General features: G+C 38.2%; 1 pseudogene; it reads left to right on the top strand.

The window, feature by feature from the left end:
- Positions 1-13,046, top strand: part of LOC127428080 (serine/arginine-rich splicing factor 7-like) — a 42,115-nt pseudogene extending 29,069 nt beyond the window's left edge.
- Positions 13,047-24,393: the final 11,347 nt, after the last annotated feature.

Consider the following 24,393-nt stretch of genomic DNA (forward strand, 5'->3'; position numbering starts at 1 on the left):
CTACTCAATCACTGCTGAACTTCTACATCACAGTACTACTCAATCACTGCTGAACTTCTTCATCAATATACTACTCAATCACTGCTGAACTTCATCACTATACTACTCCATCACTGCTGAACTTCATCACTATACTACTCAATCACTGCTGAACTTCATCACTATACTACTCAATCACTGCTGAACTTCTTCATCACTATACTACTCAATCACTGCTGAACTTCTTCATCACTATACTACTCAATCACTGCTGAACTTCTTCATCACTATACTTCTCAATCACTGCTGAACTTCTACACCACTATACTACTCAATCACTGCTGAACTTCATCACTATACTACTCAATCACTGCTAAACTTCTTCATCACCATACTTCTCAATCACTGCTGAACTTCTACACCACTATACTACTCAGTCCCTGCTGAACTTCATCTCCACTACACAACTCAATCACTGCTGAACTTCTACATCACAATACTACTCAATCACTGCTGAACTTCATCACTATACTACTCAATCACTGCTGAACTTCTACATCACAATACTACTCAATCACTGCTGAACTTCTTCATCAATATACTACTCAATCACTGCTGAACTTCATCACTATACTACTCAATCACTGCTGAACTTCATCACTATACTACTCAATCAATGCTGAACTTCTTCATCACTATACTACTCAATCACTGCTGAACTTCTTCATCACTATACTACTCAATCTCTGCTGAACTTCATCACTATACTACTCAATCACTGCTGAACTTCTTCATCACTATACTTCTCAATCACTGCTGAACTTCTACACCACTATACTACTCAATCACTGCTGAACTTCATCACTATACTACTCAATCACTGCTGAACTTCTACACCACTATACTACTCAATCACTGCTGAACTTCATCACTATACTACTCAATCACTGCTGAACTTCTACATCACTATACTACTCAATCACTGCTGAACTTCACTATACTACTCAATCACTGCTGAACTTCATCACTATACTACTCAATCACTGCTGAACTTCATCATCACTATACTACTCAATCTCTGCTGAACTTCATCACTATACTACTCAATCTCTGCTGAACTTCATCATCACTATACTACTCAATCACTGCTGAACTTCTTCATCACTATACTACTCAATCACTGCTGAACTTCTACATCACTATACTACTCAATCACTGCTGAACTTCTACATCACTATACTACTCAATCACTGCTGAACTTCTTCATCACTATACTACTCAATCACTGCTGAACTTCTACATCACTATACTACTCAATCACTGCTGAACTTCTACATCACTATACTACTCAATCACTGCTGAACTTCTTCATCACTATACTACTCAATCACTGCTGAACTTCTTCATCACTATACTTCTCAATCACTGCTGAACTTCTACACCACTATACTACTCAATCACTGCTGAACTTCTTCATCACTATACTACTCAATCACTGCTGAACTTCATCACTATACTACTCAATCACTGCTGAACTTCTACATCACTATACTACTCAATCACTGCTGAACTTCTTCATCACTATACTACTCAATCACTGCTGAACTTCATCACTATACTACTCAATCACTGCTGAACTTCTACATCACTATACTACTCAATCACTGCTGAACTTCTACATCACTATACTACTCAATCACTGCTGAACTTCTACATCACTATACTACTCAATCACTGCTGAACTTCTACATCACTATACTACTCAATCACTGCTGAACTTCATCACTATACTACTCAATCACTGCTAAACTTCTTCATCACTATACTTCTCAATCACTGCTGAACTTCTACACCACTATACTATTCAGTCCCTGCTGAACTTCATCTCCACTACACAACTCAATCACTGCTGAACTTCTACATCACAATACTACTCAATCACTGCTGAACTTCATCACTATACTACTCAATCACTGCTGAACTTCATCACTATACTACTCAATCAATGCTGAACTTCTTCATCACTATACTACTCAATCACTGCTGAACTTCTTCATCACTATACTACTCAATCACTGCTGAACTTCATCACTATACTACTCAATCACTGCTGAACTTCTACATCACAATACTACTCAATCACTGCTGAACTTCTTCATCAATATACTACTCAATCACTGCTGAACTTCATCACTATACTACTCAATCACTGCTGAACTTCATCACTATACTACTCAATCAATGCTGAACTTCTTCATCACTATGCTACTCAATCACTGCTGAACTTCTTCATCACTATACTACTCAATCACTGCTGAACTTCATCACTATACTACTCAATCAATGCTGAACTTCTTCATCACTATACTACTCAATCACTGCTGAACTTCTTCATCACTATACTTCTCAATCACTGCTGAACTTCTACACCACTATACTACTCAATCACTGCTGAACTTCATCACTATACTACTCAATCACTGCTGAACTTCTACACCACTATACTACTCAATCACTGCTGAACTTCATCACTATACTACTCAATCACTGCTGAACTTCATCACTATACTACTCAATCACTGCTGAACTTCTACATCACTATACTACTCAATCACTGCTGAACTTCATCACTATACTACTCAATCACTGCTGAACTTCATCATCACTATACTACTCAATCACTGCTGAACTTCTTCATCACTATACTACTCAATCACTGCTGAACTTCATCATCACTATACTACTCAATCACTGCTGAACTTCATCATCACTATACTACTCAATCACTGCTGAACTTCATCATCACTATACTACTCAATCACTGCTGAACTTCATCATCACTATACTACTCAATCACTACTGATCTTCTTCATCACTATACTACTCAATCACTGCTGAACTTCTTCATCACTATACTACTCAATCACTGCTGAACTTCTTCATCACTATACTACTCAATCTCTGCTGAACTTCATCATCACTATACTACTCAATCACTGCTGAACTTCTACATCACTATACTACTCAATCACTGCTGAACTTCTTCATCACTATACTACTCAATCACTACTGAACTTCTACATCACTATACTACTCAATCACTGCTGAACTTCATCACTATACTACTCAATCACTGCTGAACTTCATCACTATACTTCTCAATCACTGCTGAACTTCTACACCACTATACTTCTCAATCACTGCTGAACTTCTACACCACTATACTACTCAATCACTGCTGAACTTCTACACCACTATACTACTCAATCACTGCTGAACTTCATCACTATACTACTCAATCACTGCTGAACTTCATCACTATACTACTCAATCACTGCTGAACTTCTTCATCACTATACTACTCAATCACTGCTGAACTTCTTCATCACTATACTACTCAATCACTGCTGAACTTCATCACTATACTACTCAATCACTGCTGAACTTCATCACTATACTTCTCAATCACTGCTGAACTTCTACACCACTATACTACTCAATCACTGCTGAACTTCTACACCACTATACTACTCAATCACTGCTGAACTTCATCACTATACTACTCAATCACTGCTGAACTTCATCACTATACTACTCAATCACTGCTGAACTTCATCACTATACTACTCAATCACTGCTGAAATTCTTCACTATATTGCTCAATCACTGCTGAACTTCATCACTATACTACTCTGTCCCTGCTGAACTTCATCTCCACTACACAACTCAATCACTGCTGAACTTCTACATCAATATACTACTCAATCACTGCTGAACTTCTTCATCACTATACTACTCAATCACTGCTGAACTTCATCATCACTATACTACTCAATCACTGCTGAACTTCTTCATCACTATACTACTCAATCACTACTGATCTTCTTCATCACTATACTACTCAATCACTGCTGAACTTCTTCATCACTATACTACTCAATCACTGCTGAACTTCTTCATCACTATACTACTCAATCTCTGCTGAACTTCATCATCACTATACTACTCAATCACTGCTGAACTTCTACATCACTATACTACTCAATCACTGCTGAACTTCTTCATCACTATACTACTCAATCACTACTGAACTTCTACATCACTATACTACTCAATCACTGCTGAACTTCATCACTATACTACTCAATCACTGCTGAACTTCATCACTATACTTCTCAATCACTGCTGAACTTCTACACCACTATACTACTCAATCACTGCTGAACTTCTACACCACTATACTACTCAATCACTGCTGAACTTCTACATCACTATACTACTCAATCACTGCTGAACTTCTTCATCACTATACTACTCAATCACTGCTGAACTTCTACACCACTATACTACTCAATCACTGCTGAACTTCTACATCACTATACTACTCAATCACTGCTGAACTTCTTCATCACTATACTACTCAATCACTGCTGAACTTCTTCATCACTATACTTCTCAATCACTGCTGAACTTCTACACCACTATACTACTCAATCACTGCTGAACTTCTTCATCACTATACTACTCAATCACTGCTGAACTTCATCACTATACTACTCAATCACTGCTGAACTTCTACATCACTATACTACTCAATCACTGCTGAACTTCTTCATCACTATACTACTCAATCACTGCTGAACTTCATCACTATACTACTCAATCACTGCTGAACTTCTACATCACTATACTACTCAATCACTGCTGAACTTCTACATCACTATACTACTCAATCACTGCTGAACTTCTACATCACTATACTACTCAATCACTGCTGAACTTCTACATCACTATACTACTCAATCACTGCTGAACTTCATCACTATACTACTCAATCACTGCTAAACTTCTTCATCACTATACTTCTCAATCACTGCTGAACTTCTACACCACTATACTACTCAGTCCCTGCTGAACTTCATCTCCACTACACAACTCAATCACTGCTGAACTTCTACATCACAATACTACTCAATCACTGCTGAACTTCATCACTATACTACTCAATCACTGCTGAACTTCATCACTATACTACTCAATCAATGCTGAACTTCTTCATCACTATACTACTCAATCACTGCTGAACTTCTTCATCACTATACTACTCAATCACTGCTGAACTTCATCACTATACTACTCAATCACTGCTGAACTTCTACATCACAATACTACTCAATCACTGCTGAACTTCTTCATCAATATACTACTCAATCACTGCTGAACTTCATCACTATACTACTCAATCACTGCTGAACTTCATCACTATACTACTCAATCAATGCTGAACTTCTTCATCACTATGCTACTCAATCACTGCTGAACTTCTTCATCACTATACTACTCAATCACTGCTGAACTTCATCACTATACTACTCAATCAATGCTGAACTTCTTCATCACTATACTACTCAATCACTGCTGAACTTCTTCATCACTATACTTCTCAATCACTGCTGAACTTCTACACCACTATACTACTCAATCACTGCTGAACTTCATCACTATACTACTCAATCACTGCTGAACTTCTACACCACTATACTACTCAATCACTGCTGAACTTCTTCATCACTATACTACTCAATCACTGCTGAACTTCTTCATCACTATACCTCTCAATCACTACTGAACTTCTACATCACTATACTACTCAATCACTGCTGAACTTCATCACTATACTACTCAATCACTGCTGAACTTCATCATCACTACACTACTCAATCACTGCTGAACTTCATCATCACTATACTACTCAATCACTGCAGAACTTCATCATCACTATACTACTCAATCACTGCTGAACTTCATCATCACTATACTACTCAATCACTGCTGAACTTCTTCATCACTACACTACTCAATCACTACTGATCTTCTTCATCACTATACTACTCAATCACTGCTGAACTTCTTCATCACTATACTACTCAATCACTGCTGAACTTCTTCATCACTATACTACTCAATCTCTGCTGAACTTCATCATCACTATACTACTCAATCACTGCTGAACTTCTACATCACTATACTACTCAATCACTGCTGAACTTCTTCATCACTATACTACTCAATCACTACTGAACTTCTACATCACTATACTACTCAATCACTGCTGAACTTCATCACTATACTACTCAATCACTGCTGAACTTCATCACTATACTTCTCAATCACTGCTGAACTTCTACACCACTATACTACTCAATCACTGCTGAACTTCTACACCACTATACTACTCAATCACTGCTGAACTTCTACACCACTATACTACTCAATCACTGCTGAACTTCATCACTATACTACTCAATCACTGCTGAACTTCATCACTATACTACTCAATCACTGCTGAACTTCTTCATCACTATACTACTCAATCACTGCTGAACTTCATCACTATACTACTCAATCACTGCTGAACTTCATCACTATACTACTCAATCACTGCTGAACTTCATCACTATACTTCTCAATCACTGCTGAACTTCTACACCACTATACTACTCAATCACTGCTGAACTTCTACACCACTATACTACTCAATCACTGCTGAACTTCATCACTATACTACTCAATCACTGCTGAACTTCATCACTATACTACTCAATCACTGCTGAACTTCATCACTATACTACTCAATCACTGCTGAAATTCTTCACTATATTGCTCAATCACTGCTGAACTTCATCACTATACTACTCTGTCCCTGCTGAACTTCATCTCCACTACACAACTCAATCACTGCTGAACTTCTACATCAATATACTACTCAATCACTGCTGAACTTCTTCATCACTATACTACTCAATCACTGCTGAACTTCATCATCACTATACTACTCAATCACTGCTGAACTTCTTCATCACTATACTACTCAATCACTGCTGAACTTCTTCATCACTATACTACTCAATCACTGCTGAACTTCTTCATCACTATACTACTCAATCACTGCTGAACTTCTTCATCACTATACTACTCAATCTCTGCTGAACTTCATCATCACTATACTACTCAATCACTGCTGAACTTCTACATCACTATACTACTCAATCACTGCTGAACTTCTTCATCACTATACTACTCAATCACTGCTGAACTTCTACATCACTATACTACTCAATCACTGCTGAACTTCATCACTATACTACTCAATCACTGCTGAACTTCATCACTATACTTCTCAATCACTGCTGAACTTCTACACCACTATACTTCTCAATCACTGCTGAACTTCTACACCACTATACTACTCAATCACTGCTGAACTTCTACACAACTATACTACTCAATCACTGCTGAACTTCATCACTATACTACTCAATCACTGCTGAACTTCATCACTATACTACTCAATCACTGCTGAACTTCTTCATCACTATACTACTCAATCACTGCTGAACTTCTACATCACTATACTACTCAATCACTGCTGAACTTCATCACTATACTACTCAATCACTGCTGAACTTCATCACTATACTTCTCAATCACTGCTGAACTTCTACACCACTATACTACTCAATCACTGCTGAACTTCTACACCACTATACTACTCAATCACTGCTGAACTTCATCACTATACTACTCAATCACTGCTGAACTTCATCACTATACTACTCAATCACTGCTGAACTTCATCACTATACTACTCAATCACTGCTGAAATTCTTCACTATATTGCTCAATCACTGCTGAACTTCATCACTATACTACTCTGTCCCTGCTGAACTTCATCTCCACTACACAACTCAATCACTGCTGAACTTCTACATCAATATACTACTCAATCACTGCTGAACTTCATCACTATACTACTCAATCACTGCTGAACTTCATCACTATACTACTCAATCAATGCTGAACTTCTTCATCACTATACTACTCAATCACTGCTGAACTTCTTCATCACTATACTACTCAATCCCTGCTGAACTTCTATATCACTATACTACTCAGTCCCTGCTGAACTTCATCTCCACTACACAACTCAATCACTGCTGAACTTCTACATCACAATACTACTCAATCACTGCTGAACTTCACTACTATACTTATCAATCACTGCTGAACTTCAACATTATACTACTCAATCACTGCTGAACTTCATCACTATACTACTCAATCACTGCTGAACTTCATCACTATAATACTCAGTCACTGCTGAACTTTTTCATCACTATACTACTCAATCACTGCTGAACTTCTACATCACTGTACTACTCAATCACTGCTGAACTTCATCACTATACTACTCAATCATTGCTGAACTTCTTCATCACTATACTACTCAATCACTGCTGAACTTCTTCATCACTATACTACTCAATCACTGCTGAACTTCTTCATCACTGTACTACTCAATCACTGCTGAACTTCATCACTATACTACTCAATCACTGCTAAACTTCTTCATCACTATACTTCTCAATCACTGCTGAACTTCTACACCACTATACTACTCAGTCCCTGCTGAACTTCATCTCCACTACACAACTCAATCACTGCTGAACTTCTACATCACAATACTACTCAATCACTGCTGAACTTCATCACTATACTTCTCAATCACTGCTGAACTTCTACACCACTATACTACTCAATCACTGCTGAACTTCATCACTATACTACTCAATCACTGCTAAACTTCTTCATCACTATACTTCTCAATCACTGCTGAACTTCTACACCACTATACTACTCAGTCCCTGCTGAACTTCATCTCCACTACACAACTCAATCACTGCTGAACTTCTACATCACAATACTACTCAATCACTGCTGAACTTCATCACTATACTACTCAATCACTGCTGAACTTCTACATCACAGTACTACTCAATCACTGCTGAACTTCTTCATCAATATACTACTCAATCACTGCTGAACTTCATCACTATACTACTCCATCACTGCTGAACTTCATCACTATACTACTCAATCACTGCTGAACTTCATCACTATACTACTCAATCACTGCTGAACTTCTTCATCACTATACTACTCAATCACTGCTGAACTTCTTCATCACTATACTACTCAATCACTGCTGAACTTCTTCATCACTATACTTCTCAATCACTGCTGAACTTCTACACCACTATACTACTCAATCACTGCTGAACTTCATCACTATACTACTCAATCACTGCTAAACTTCTTCATCACCATACTTCTCAATCACTGCTGAACTTCTACACCACTATACTACTCAGTCCCTGCTGAACTTCATCTCCACTACACAACTCAATCACTGCTGAACTTCTACATCACAATACTACTCAATCACTGCTGAACTTCATCACTATACTACTCAATCACTGCTGAACTTCTACATCACAATACTACTCAATCACTGCTGAACTTCTTCATCAATATACTACTCAATCACTGCTGAACTTCATCACTATACTACTCAATCACTGCTGAACTTCATCACTATACTACTCAATCAATGCTGAACTTCTTCATCACTATACTACTCAATCACTGCTGAACTTCTTCATCACTATACTACTCAATCTCTGCTGAACTTCATCACTATACTACTCAATCACTGCTGAACTTCTTCATCACTATACTTCTCAATCACTGCTGAACTTCTACACCACTATACTACTCAATCACTGCTGAACTTCATCACTATACTACTCAATCACTGCTGAACTTCTACACCACTATACTACTCAATCACTGCTGAACTTCATCACTATACTACTCAATCACTGCTGAACTTCTACATCACTATACTACTCAATCACTGCTGAACTTCACTATACTACTCAATCACTGATGAACTTCATCACTATACTACTCAATCACTGCTGAACTTCATCATCACTATACTACTCAATCACTGCTGAACTTCATCATCACTATACTACTCAATCACTGCTGAACTTCTACATCACTATACTACTCAATCACTGCTGAACTTCATCACTATACTACTCAATCACTGCTGAACTTCTACATCACTATACTACTCAATCACTGCTGAACTTCTTCATCACTATACTACTTAATCACTGCTGAACTTCTTCATCACTATACTTCTCAATCACTGCTGAACTTCTACACCACTATACTACTCAATCACTGCTGAACTTCTTCATCACTATACTACTCAATCACTGCTGAACTTCTACATCACTATACTACTCAATCACTGCTGAACTTCTACATCACTATACTACTCAATCACTGCTGAACTTCTTCATCACTATACTACTCAATCACTGCTGAACTTCATCACTATACTACTCAATCACTGCTGAACTTCTACATCACTATACTACTCAATCACTGCTGAACTTCTACATCACTATACTACTCAATCACTGCTGAACTTCTACATCACTATACTACTCAATCACTGCTGAACTTCTACATCACTATACTACTCAATCACTGCTGAACTTCTACATCACTATACTACTCAATCACTGCTGAACTTCATCACTATACTACTCAATCACTGCTAAACTTCTTCATCACTATACTACTCAATCACTGCTGAACTTCTTCACTATACTACTCAATCTCTGCTGATTGAAATCTCAAGATTTACCAGCCGGTGGAGAATCACACATTTTTAGTCATATAGCATGAAATTTGGTTGCATATGTGAGAGATTTTCTCTCAGTGTAGTAGATGGTTGCACATAGAGTAAAAGATCAATCTTGGGATTTAAGAATCGGTATTGAGGTAGTTCAGATGAATATCATGATGCATCAGAAAATCGAACTCTGATTCATTTTAGTGAGTCAATTCTTTTGAACTATTCCTGTAAAATAAATATTTCACATATATGATTCACCGATTCACTTGAGTTCCGTGCAGACTTAAAGGGACTTTGCCTTGTTTTTTTAAGCAAAAAATGTAGTTTATTGTTGCTGTTTCTTACAATATTTTGATGTATTCATATAAAATAAGGTGTTGTCTAGTTTTAATAGTATATTTTAAGTATAAATTTATGTTCAATTTATTTTTTTAAATTGATCAAATTTCATTGTAATAATTGGAATTTCTTTAATTTTATTTGTTTAACTCTTATGAAAGTTACCCGTGGTTGTACTATAGTAATATTGTAGTTACCATGACTAGTAAAGCCATGGTTAATTGTAATTTTAATTTAAATAAACATTGAATTCAGGTAATGTTGAATTCTGTTCTTCTGAATGCAGTATTATATTTTATTATATATGCAGTATTATAATCCAGTTGTCATTGATCTGTAATATGTCCTTTAAATAGCTTCAATGTAGTTAGCTATGCTACAAGATTTTAAAACAAAGAAGTTAACTACATTTTTAAAAGAGTAGTTTGGCAGTGGTTTGTGATTCATTAGGAAATTTGAATGATTTTTAAATATTCTTATGCGGTAATCACAAATGGAGTTTAATAGTCCAAAACCTCATCAGACATTAAAACAGTATGTTATCCTGTGTAAAAAATATATTAATCTGACATGCATGAAAGACTTTGAGCATTACCAAATGAAAGTTGTGCTGTTTATACTGTGATCTAATATAGCTCAAATAATCTTAAATAATTCTTAAAGGCACAGTTCACCCAAAAATGAAAATTCTCCTCACCCTCATGTCATCCCAGATGTGTATGACTTTCTTTCTTCTGCTGAACACAAATGAAGATTTTTAGAAGAATATTTCAGCTCTGTAGGTCCATACAATGCAAGTGAATGGTGACCAGAACTTTGAAGCTCCATAAAGCACATAAAGGCAGCATAAAAGTAACCCATAAGACTCCAGTTGTTTAATCCATGTCTTCTGAAGTGATATGATAGGAGTGGGTGAAATACAGATCAATATTTAAGTCATATTTTTGCTAATAACTATTCTCCCTGCCCAGTATGAGGCGTTATGCACAAAAATTGTGAATCACCAAAAACAGAAGAAGAATGTGAAAATGAAAGTTTGCAGTGGAGATTGACTGAAGATCGCTTCTGAAACCACTGGAGTCGTATGTATTACTTTTATGTTTTCTTTATGTGCTTTTTTGGAGCTTCAAATTTCTGGTCATCATTCAATTGCGTTTTATGGACCTCCAGAGCTGAAATATTTTTCTAAAAATATTCATTTGTGTTCTGCAGAAGAAAGAAAGTCATACACATCTGGGATAGCATGAGGGTGAGTAAATGATGACAGAATTTTCATTTATGGGTGAACTGTCCCTTTAAATGAGAAAAACCACCGACCTCCATCCTGGTTTATTTATATCTCAGCTGCTCCAAATCTCCAGTTCACCTCAGAAACAGGTACTTCCTCACATGAAGATACAGAAGTTTCACTGTTTCACATCACTGTGTTTGTGTGTTTGTGAGTTTGAACACAATCCAGTCACAAAAATGCTAATTCGTTGTTTTTTTGTGTTTCAGTCGTTCACTCTCACGGAGTCCTGCAGGAAGTGAGAGTCCAGAATAAATCGACTGAACATCTTACTCTTTGTTCTTGTTTCATCGAACAGAAATTCTTTTTTTCTTTGAAGTGCTGTAGATGAAGCATCTGATTTTGTACCTGGTTTATTTTGCAGTAGATACTGTGTACAGTTTTAATCTGCATTTGTTTGAGTTTTTTATGTGCACATTAAATGCAGTGAAAATAACATTCAATCTGCGAGTTTTCTTCATGTTGTGTTAGTATGTACCAGCAGGTGGAGCTGTTGTTCAGTTCATGCTTTTTTTATCTCAGATAATCCTCATATAAATGTGTTCATAGTTCACACTAACCCTAAACCCTAACTGTGTGTCTGCCTGTCAGTCAACTCGACAGCGTGCTGAAGCAGCCTGAAAATAGTGTTTTTAAGTGTGATCTGAGCTAAAGGAGCACAATTTATGATACTAGTGTCATCAGATTTTACTGCTGATTTGAAATGTTTTCTTTGATCATAATCTTGACCAACTGTTTTGGAGATTTCAGTCTTTCCCCATTCAAGTAGATAGGAGCTGCACTTGTATACCACTTGTTTACATAGAAAAATAGTGGCCTGAGAGCGTTCCAAAGATCACCAAAGACTGGACTGACTTGCCTTGAAAGGATTTGATAGAATGGAGAATAAATTTGGTAAGTCCAATTTAGTCGCACATTCTGCCTTAGGAGCTTGCGCTCACAGGGAAGGTTTAGCGCCCAAAGTGAAGCACGTGCTATGTTAGTAAATTGAATTGATTCCTTCAGCGTATGTGCAGTTAACGTTTGTCAACCACGTCTGATCTCTGTGGAACAGTCAGTCAGTTTTGTTCATAGTCTAATAGATATACAGTGTGTGTCTTTGTTTTTGTCATTGTTCATTTCCTTTGGTGCTGAAATGCATTGGACGATTTTGCGGCTTTATAGTTAAAAAGTACTTAAATATTGATCTTTTTCACACCAAAATTGATCATGTTGTTTTAGAGCTGGAGTCATATGGATGATGTTTATGATGACTGTCTGTGATTTTTGGAGCTTCAAAAGAGAAATCTCCATTCACTTGCATTTTAAGGACCTACTGAGCTGAGATATTTCTCTATTTTACTTCAAATATGTTCTGCTGAAGAAAGAAAGTCAAACACACCTGGAATATCATGAGGATGAGTAAATAATGAGAGAATTGTAATTTTTGTGGGTGAACTAACCCTTTAACGACGAGCTGTGGGTGAAGTATTTCCGACTAACCAGCACTATGTTTGAAGAATTGAAACACTATTGAAATTGAAGAAATCTTTGAAATCCTGAAAAGGAGCAGAAACAATAATCAAATAGTCATAACATGTCTTTGTTTATGTGAATAAACCGTTTCTATCACCTTAATGCGCATTTATTAATAATGCGAAACTCCAGAAAATCCACTTCGTCCTATAGCATAAACTTTAAAGCTAACTTTAGAGTTTATTTGTAAATCAATCATGGATCCATTCAGGATTTCTTATGTGCAATTTCAAAATTTCCATAAAAATAGTTGGATGGAATCCTGTTTTCATTTAAAGCACAGACTATGTGTGTGTACACTGTATCACAGTCACTATTGCAGCACAACAGTCCGGCATGTCCTGAGATTTGAGAGCGATTTACCTCCTTTAAACTGTTAAGAACTGCTATGAATCACGGCTGACTCAATGTTTAGAGTTCAGAAATGTAGGATAGATTGGAGTGGTGTGGGCATCTGTCCTGCTGCTGGTTTATTTTATTCCCTCTATCTGGTTTTAGCAGTTTGATTGTCACCCAGTTAGACTGCATATATTCTTTTAATAGTTCCTTTAGCTTAAGGCGTAATATCCCCTTGCTAATGCAGTCGACCTTCAAGATGCTGAATGATTTTACTCACTCAGAGAGATCTTAACCTCTGAATCCATCTGAATCACATGATCAAATTATTAAACAACATTTATGTGTCTGTTGATAAAGAATCACTATATAGTCCTGAAAACATGGCAGTTTTGTACATGATGATTTGTTCTGTGTGTTTATTCTATCAGACAAAACGAGTTTGATTTTAACCTTGAATAACCGATCTGATTTAGTTTCTGATTGACGTCACCAGTCTGGAATGGTTTTCAAGAGTTGTGTTTGTTTGTTTGTTTGTAGCTAACTTGCAATTGCGAATGATAAAGTTCAACAAACACAGTAATGCACAATACGTAAGAATTTTACACTTGCCCACACAAGCTTTAGCTATAAAGTAACAATTGCGAGAAATAAAGTCGAAATTAGAAGTTAAAAAGTCGAAGTTGCGCAAAATAGTCCAAATTTCAAGTTAAAAAAAATCGCAATGGCAAGAAATAGTAAAAAATGGAAGTTTAAAAGTCAAAATAGTCCAAATTTCAAGTTATAAAATCAAATTTACAGTTGAATATTTTTTGTGAATGTCTCATAGAGATGTTTGATGTGCAGCTCACATCAACTAATGAATCTAATTAAATGATGGTTTTAAACAGGAAATGCAGCCGGTTCATTTGTCTAATGGCTTTGTAAATATGTTTGTGCAGATTGAAGTTTGTTTGTCATTCGATGTGATCGGCACTCTCGAAACATCTGAACAGAGAAAAGATTGTTCAGATGTACTGTGTTTCATCGGATGTACAATAAAACAATAAAACACTCGAGGCCATGTGTTGGAATCATTTCACCCTGGTTAAAAGCTCCAAGATATATTCACTGAAAACAGTCTTAATATTTCATTTGTCTTCTCAAGTGAATTTATCATGTTTTAAGGATGTTTTTACTGGAAAAACAAAGACGCAGGCGAGGGAGATGAGCAGATGCGCTGGTCAAACTCCGTCAGCGCAGCTTTCAAACAGCGCTGCCGAGCATTCATCTTGTGAATCTCCACTCTCTTCCTAACAAAACAGACGAACTACATCTCCTCACCCGTACAAACAAGGACTTTTCAACCTCTGCTGCCTTGTGCTTCACAGAAAACTGGCTGAGTGAAGCCATTCTGGACAGCGCGTTACATCTGCCGGGCTTCCAGCTGTTCAGAGCGGATCGCATCACGGAGTTAACGGGGAAAACGAGAGCCGGTGGAACATGCTTTTACATCAGTGAAAGTTGGTGTACAGATGTAACAATGTTAAAGAAGATGTGCTGTCCTAATTTGGAAGCGCTCTTTATTAACTGTAAGCCTTTCTACTCGCCGCGGGAGTTTTCCTCGTTTATTCTGGTGAGTGTTTATATCCCGCCAAACGCGTGTGTGAACACAGCGCTGCTACAGCTGACTGATCAAATCACAGACACGGAGCAACAATACCCAGACTCAGTTATTATTATTCTTGGAGGTTTTAACAAAGCAAACCTCACACGTGAACTGCCCAAATACAGACAGCACATTGCATGCCCAACCAGAGACAGGAACATACTGGATCATTGCAATACAACAATAAAGGATGCATATCGCTCTGTCCCTAGAGCAGCTTTGGGACTATCTGATCACTGTCTGGTTCATCTTCTTCCAACCTACAGACAGAATCTAAAATCAGCTAAACCTGTAGTAAAGACTGTAAAGAGATGGACCAATGAAGCAGAGCTGGAACTACAAGCCTGCTTTGAATGCACTGATTGGAGTGTTTTTGAGGCTGTAGCCACCAATCTGGACGAGCTCACAGATACTGTTACATCATATATCAGATTCTGTGAGGATATTTGCATTCCTACTAGGACTTATTTAACATACAACAATGACAAACCATGGTTTATAGCAAAACTCAGGCAGCTTCGTCATGCCAAGGAGGATGCTTACAGAAGTGGGGATAAAATCTTGTACAATCAGGCCAAAAACAGACTGACAAAGGAGATCAGAGTGGCTAAAAGAAGCTATTCTGAAAAGCTGAAAAAACAGTTTTCAGCTAATGGCCCTGCATCAGTGTGGAGAGGTCTGAAAGACTTTACCAACTATAAGACACCATCCCCCAACGCTGTAGGGAATCAACAACTGGCTAACAACTTGAATGTGTTTTACTGTAGATTTAAAAAGCACATTCTCACACCCCACATCCGCTCTGACCTTCACAGCACTCAAACATTTACACTTCCTGCCATCACTCTCCTCCCCTCTCCTGCTACTCAATCTGTACTTAAGATCTGTGAAGAGGATGTGTGTTGGGTCTTCTGGAAAAGACAAGGAAAGCACAGGGCCCAGATGGTGTTTCACCCACGTGTCTTAGATCCTGTGCTAACCAGCTGGCCCCCATCTTCACACAGATCTTCAATAGATCACTGGAGCTGTGTGAAGTTCCCTGCTGCTTCAAACACTCAATCATTATTCCTGTCCCAAAGAAACCCAAGATCACAGGTCTTAATAACTACAGACCTGTCGCCCTGACGTCTGTGGTCATGAAGTAATTTGAGAGACTGGTGTTGGCCCACCTGAAGGATATCACTGGACCCTTTCTAGATCCCCTTCAATTTGCTTATCGAGCAAACAGGTCTGTGGATGATGCAGTCAACATGGGATTGCATCATATCCTGCAACATCTGGACAGACCAGGGACATATGCAAGAATCCTTTTTGTGGACTTCAGTTCGGCTTGCAACCATCATCCCAGCTATACTCCAGAATAAATTACGCCAACTCTCTGTTCCCATGTCTATCTGTCAGTGGAATGTCAGCTTTCTGACAGACAGGCAGCAGCTTGTGAGACAGGGGAAACTCACTTCTAGCACCTGTACAATCAGCACTGGTGCCCCCCAGGGATGTGTGCTCTCCCCACTACTCTTCTCCCTCTACACCAATGACTGCATCACCAAGGACCCCTCTGTCAAGCTCCTGAAGTTTGCAGACAACACCACTGTCATCGGCCTCATCCGAGATGATGATGAGTCTGCATACAGAAGGGAGGTTGAACAGCTGGCTGTCTGGTGCAGTCAAAACAACCTTGAGCTGAACACACTCAAAATAGTGGAGATGATTGTGGACTTTAGGAGGAACACCCCAACACTGTCCCCCCTCACCATTCTAAACAGCACTGTGGCAGCAGTGGAGTCATTCAGGTTCCTGGGCACTACCATCTCACAGGACCTGACGTGGGAGACACACATTGACTCCATTGTGAAAAAGGCCCAGCAGAGGTTGTACTTCCTTCGCCAGTTGAGGAAGTTCAACCTGCCACAGGCGCTGCTGATACAGTTCTACTCAGCAGTCATTGAGTCTGTCCTCTGTACTTCAATAACTGTCTGGTTTGGTTCAGCTATGAAATCGGACATCAGAAGACTACAAAGGACAGTTTGGACTGCTAAGAGGATTATTGGTTGCTCCCTGCACCCCTTTCAAGAACTATACACTTCCAGAGTGAGGAAAAAGGCTGGAAAAATCACTCTGGACCTCACTCACCCTGCCCACTACCTTTTTGAACTGTTGCCTTCTGGCCGACGCTTCAGAGCTCTGAGCACCAGAACCGTCAGGCACAGGAACAGTTTTTTCCCTCAGGCTATCCATCTCATGAACAGTTAAAACTGCCCCATTGAGCAATAACTATGTGCAATACACAGTTTAGTCTTTTTTTATATTATCCAACACATCTAACCTCTTCTGCCATTACATTCTCTTGCACTGTACATAACCAATTTGTATTTAGATTTGCACTATGTATTTGTATGTGTACATATGTATGTGTGTATGTCTGTATATATGTATGTATGTATGTATGTATGTATGTATGTGTGTATACATATATATACTATATACTATATATATATATATATATATATTAGTCTTATTGTGCATTCTATATATACTTTATTTTCTATTCAATTAATTATTTATTTATTTTAATTTTTTTATTCAATTTTTAATTATTATCTATGTCTTGTTGCTGTTTTTGTATTGTTGTACACTGGAAGCTCCTGTCACCAAGACAGATTCCTTGTATGTGTAAGCATACTTGGCAATAAAGCTCATTCTGATTCTGACTTTTTGCAATGTTCTTCTGTGGTATTTCTAGTGTATTTCTGGTAAACACTTTAAATATTTTACACTTCACACTGGTTTGGACACATATTATTTTTACTTGTATGGTTTTCGATGATTGAGGAACTGCAATAACACAAGAATGACACTTTCCTGTTTCAGATCTGTTTCGATGGGTGTAATTCAGAAGACTCCTGTACACCAAACATGTCATGAGTGATCTGATTACAGCTATCATTATTTTATACACACATTGTCTGTTATCATCATTCATCAAGTGTTTTATTACAGTGTGGGTGTTTGATTCATATGCCTGCCGCATTAGTGTGTTGTTGTGTTTATGTTTGTGTGTGTGTGTATTCTTAATTATACTTTGCATTGAGAATTGTCCCCAGAAATGAGCTAAATCTGAAAAAAAAAAACAACACATTTGTAAACAGAGTAAATAATATTTTTCTTAAACAAATAGTTAGCCAAAAATCCCCCTCATGCCGTTTCAAACATGAATGACTTTCTATCTACCCTGTAATACAAAAGTAGATGTTTAGCAGAATGTTCACACTGCTATTTCCCACACAATGAAAGGCAAAAGGCAAGCACCGCTTTTCAGTGCAAGATTTTCAGTGAATAACAGCTGAAATTTGGGTCTGTTCCTCACACAAAGCTGTTGTATGACTTCACACTTCATATGGACCTTTATGATACTCATATGGTGCTTTTTGTCCTTTTAGAAGCAGCATGAACATTCTGCTAAACATCTCCTTTTGTGTTCCACAGAATAAAAAAACGGCATGAGGATGAGTAAATGATGACAGAATTTACATTTTTGGGGTGCACTAATGTTTTTATTTCCCTTTTGGAGGTTAGGGTTTGTGTTTTGGGAGGTCAATAGTAATTATAAATATAGCTGCAAGCAGCATAGGTGCACAATTGTGTCCTCAGAATGACCTCCTACATAAGAGTCCAAAATTTGGTGACAATTTCTCATTCCGTTCAAGAGTTATGACAATGTTTTTTATTTATTTATTTTTTTTATTTAAATTTTTTTTACAATGAAATGTAAACATATATATATATATATATATATATATATAAAATCAACATTTAAACCCCACAACCCCCCCCAAAAAATAGTACAAAGCAGGTGACGCAGTTGTAAATACCTATAAAACTGAGGTCTGGGGATCCCAAAATGTTGGACCAAGTTTTCAAACGATCTCAACACACCACTTTCATATAGGTCACCGAGTGTAACAACCCCCCTCACAATCCATTCCGGCCAACAGAAAGGGGACTTGCCAATACACAGTCTTGGGTTCTGCCATATGCTCGAGGCAGCATTTAAATAAGTGTCCAATTTAAACAGTCTGGACACTTTAGTCCATACTGAGTGTAAATGCGAAATAACGGGGTGTAACTTAACTTTTCCGATTAGTTTGATAGAGATACTTTGTAATGGCGAAATAGGGGCAAGAACTGCCTGTTCAATAACAAACCAGAGAAGGGCTCTCTCAGGTGGAAGTGACCAATGAGCCAAATGTCTGAGACTGAATGCATAGTAATAAAACAAAATCTTGGGTAGGCCTAGCCCTCCTTTGTCTATCGGCCTATGTAACTTATTGAAATGCAGTCTGGGACGTTTACCATTCCAAATGAAGGACTTCGCTATGCTAACAAATTGTTTGAAATAACAGAAGGGGACATCTACAGGGAGAGATTGAAACAGGTAGATACATTTTGGAATACAGTTCATTTTAATAACATTAACCTTCCCAAATCATCGATAAATGTAATGAAGCCCACCTGTCTACATCGCTCAAAAAACTTTTTATTAAAGGGTCAAAATTAACACTAACTAAATCAGACAAATTTGCTGGGAATAAAATCCCCAAATACTTAATGCCCTGTTTGGGTCACTGGAAGGCGCCCGGCTGGAAAGCCGTTACTGGACAGTATGCTGTCAGAGCCAAAGCTTCGGATTTAGACCAATTAACTTTGTATCCTGAGAACTTGGAAAAGAAGTTAATAATTCTGTGGAGGCAAGGCAAAGATCTAGTAGGTTCAGAGACAAATAATAAAATATAATCTGCGTAAAGCAGAAGTTTATGCGGCACACCTCCTGCCACCACCCCTGGAAAATCATCCTCCTTTCTTATCGCAGCTGCTAATGGTTCCAGGGTAAGACAGAACAATAATGGGGAAAGAGGGCAACACTGCCGATTGCCCCTATTCAGAGTAAAATAATCTGAAATTAATCCATTTGTTTGCACCGCTGCTACAGGGTGTCTATAAAGTAACTTAATCCAACCAATAAATGTACTCCTGAACTCGTATATTTCCAAAATCTTAAAAAGATAATCCCATTCTACCATATCAAACGCCTTTTCGGCATCAAGTGAGATGGCAGCGATTGGAGATTGATCATTTGCTGCTGACCACATGATATTTATGAGACGACTGATGTTATCAGAAGAGCTGCGGCCCCGAATAAACCCCACCTGATCTATATGTATAAGTGATGTCATAACTTTACTTAATCGATTAGCCAAAATTTTTGACAATATTTTTACATCTAGTTGGATCAGGGAGATTGGATGGTAACTTTTACACTCATTTGGATATTTGTCCTTTTTAAGAATCAGACTGATCCGGGCTTGTGTCATGGTTGGAGGAAGTTTTCCATTCTTTAATGATTCAGTATAAACTTCTAACAAAATTGGAGCCAGTTCTGTAGCATAAGATCTAAAAAATTCAGCGGCAAAGCCATCTGGCCCCGGAGCCTTGCCAGTAGGTAAGACCTTAATTACCTCGCCAAGCTCCTCCAATTTTATCTCAGAATCAAGAGAGTTTTTTTGCTCAATCGTCAGTTTAGGAAAATCTAATGGTTCCACAAAGTTTCTAATCTCTTCATCAGTAGACGAAGATGTGGAACTATAAAGATCAATATTGAACTCTTTAAAAGCATTATTAATATCAATGGCTAAGGTAAATATTTCACCACCAGCAGATTTCATTGAGGGAATAGTAGAAAAAGACTCTCTCTGTTTGATATATCTAGCCAAAAGCTTCCCTGCTTTGTCACCTGACTCAAAGTATGACTGTCTTGCCCTGAATAACCAAAACTCCACTTTCCGTGACAAAATATTATTATATCTATATTTCAATCGGGTCAATTCTCTGAGGCCATCAGCTGACATATGGCGCTTCAGCTCTGCCTCTGCACTTTTAATATTTCCTTCCAACTCCACGAGTTCTTGTGCTTTGGATTTTTTGGTGAATGAGGCATACTGTATGATCCGACCCCTAAGAACCACCTTAAGTGCCTCCCAGGCCACGCCCACAGAGGATACCGAGGTCCAGTTGGTCTCCATATAAACATTGATTTCAGTCTTTAACATTTGCTGGAAATCAGGGTTTTGCAGAAGGGATACATTAAGGCACCAACTATATGATTTCTTTTTCTCTATATGTGGCAACACCTCTAAACTCACCAAGGTGTTATCCGAGACTAAAATGTTTCCAATTGAGCAATCAACAACAGATGAAATGAGGGATTTGGATATCAAAAAAAAATCTATTCTAGAATAAATCTTATGGACTGATGAAAAAAATGTATAGTCCCTACCGGACGGGTTCAAAAGTCTCCAAATATCCGAAAGACCAAGATTTTTACACATCCTGTGAAGCGTCAGTGTTGCTCTAGGGGGCTTACACACTTTTGCTTCACTATGATCAAGGACTGAGTCCATCAAAAGATTAAAGTCTCCTCCCAATATTATATCATGAGGGGTGCCAGCGGCTTGCAACATCCCTTCAAGATCTATAAAAAAGCCCTGATCATCAGCGTTAGGTGTGTAAATATTAGCCAAAATCAACCTTTGCCCTTGAATTTCAGCTAAAACAATAGTGACATTTCTTAATTTATCTTTAATCTGTTTGAGAAATTTGAATTGTAGATGTTTATTAATCAATATAATGACTCCCCTGCTCTTACTCGAGCCAGCACTAAAGAAAATATGTCCACCCCATATCTTCCCAAATTTTTCAGCTTCCTGCAGGGAGAGATGTGTTTCTTGAAGAAACACTATATCATATTTCTTACGTTTAAGAAAAGTAATAACCTTCCTTCTTTTTATGGGGTGCCCCAACCCATTTACATTCCACATGGTGAGAGATAGTACACTTATATTAACAACTGACATATTGATATAATAGAAAAAGGAAATTATGTACCAAAAACAAAATTATGAAGACCACATTCCCCATTAGTGAAACAATCAAACCCTGAACATCCCCCCGAACAAAACAAACAGAAAAAATAAAAACATGCGCATTAACCCCGCGCATGACAGCGCCAACCGGCGACAATCCCTCTAAACTCAAAAGGTCCATGAACGCCCACAAGCCCCCACGACAACTTTGCCATCGGATTGCTCAATTTGTGAGGCAAAATTACATAACAGAAAATACTTTGTGAAATAAACCCAGTCAATAGGAAGAATGAACACAAAGAATGTGTAGATTCATTCACAGAACTGTCTCAAAGGTGTGATCTTCCACAAAACAAATTCCAGCTGATATAAAACCATTCAGAATCCTCGAACAGACAAACGAATGTTCAGTGAGCCGGCTGTTATGAGTTCAGCGGATGACATAATCATTCCAATGTCCCGTAAAAAAAAAAAAAAAAAGAAAAAAACTCAACAAAACAAACTACAGCCAGCAGGAGGAGTAAGCACGAAGAACAAACAGATTAATCCACAGCTGTTCCACAGGAGTGTTATTCAACAGAACAAGCTCCAGCCGCTAGGCGGAACCAATACAAAAAGGAACAAAACCGGCATCCCGATTCCCCGGATGATCGAGTCAGTTCACTCGGAGGCCGCATAAATGTATATACCATGACTTACACAATCCGTCAGCTTTATAAAAGACATCCTTTGTGTGAGCATGTAGATATTTTGCGGTCATCCGTAGTGTCCACTCTCAATCTATCCGGGAACTTAAATGCAAAAGTGTCTTTAAGGAAAAGTGTTATTCACAAAACAAGCTCCAGCCGCATGGCGGAGCCAACGCAAAAAACATAAAATGTCGTCCAGCATCCTCAAGCGTTAGGTACAGCGAGTCAGACCCACTCATATGAGAAACATCCAATGGTTTACTTAGACACTGATTCTAGAAAAGACATTGATTCTAGAAAAGATATTGCCAGATTTGGACATGTGAATACTTTGCGACCGACCTTCATTTCTATTCTCAGTTTGGCAGGAAACATCAGAGCAAACGAGATCTTTTTCTGATGTAAGAGTTTCTTACATTCTTTGAACCGATCACGTTTCTCTCTTGTCGAACTCGCAAAGTCTGGGAACAAGAAAATATTATGGTTCTTCCAAGAAAGCTTCTCTTTACTCCTCGCCTGGCGCAACACAAGATCTTTATCGGATGATCTCAGAAATCTGGCCAGAAGCGATTTGGGCCTATCTCCCTCAGCAGATCTGTGAGCTGGCACTCTGTGAGCTCGCTCGATTTCCAGCTTGTGGCCTGTTATGTCGAGCAGACTCGGGAAGAGCTCGTCCAGGAATTTCACCATATCTCTGCCCTCCTCATGCTCAGGAATTCCAACAATTCGAACATTATTCCTGCGGCTTCTATTCTCAAGATCTTCAAGCTTTTCAAGGAGATGTTCCAGATCAACTTTGGTCGCGGGCGGATTAGCGGCTAATTCCCTCTCCGAAGATTCCAGAAAATCAATTAGTTTTTCAGCATCAGTCACTCTTGTAGCTAACTCAGAGAATTTTGTTTCCATCGCCGTAATCGATCGACGTATTACAGCGAGATCCTCCAAGTCAGCAAGAATCTTCGTCAACATCACCGACATGTTGGACAACTGACGCTGGATTCCTTCTCCCGCCGCGCCATCCAAATCGAGTCCCCGGTCTGTAGGCCTGTCGGGGCTTTCATCTTGAAACCGTAAGTGTCTTTTAATATCTCCAGAGCCCGAGGATTTTGACTTCTTTGCCA

Source organism: Myxocyprinus asiaticus, chromosome 37 (assembly GCF_019703515.2).
Source record: "Myxocyprinus asiaticus isolate MX2 ecotype Aquarium Trade chromosome 37, UBuf_Myxa_2, whole genome shotgun sequence".
Classification (NCBI taxonomy): Eukaryota; Metazoa; Chordata; class Actinopteri; order Cypriniformes; family Catostomidae; genus Myxocyprinus; species Myxocyprinus asiaticus.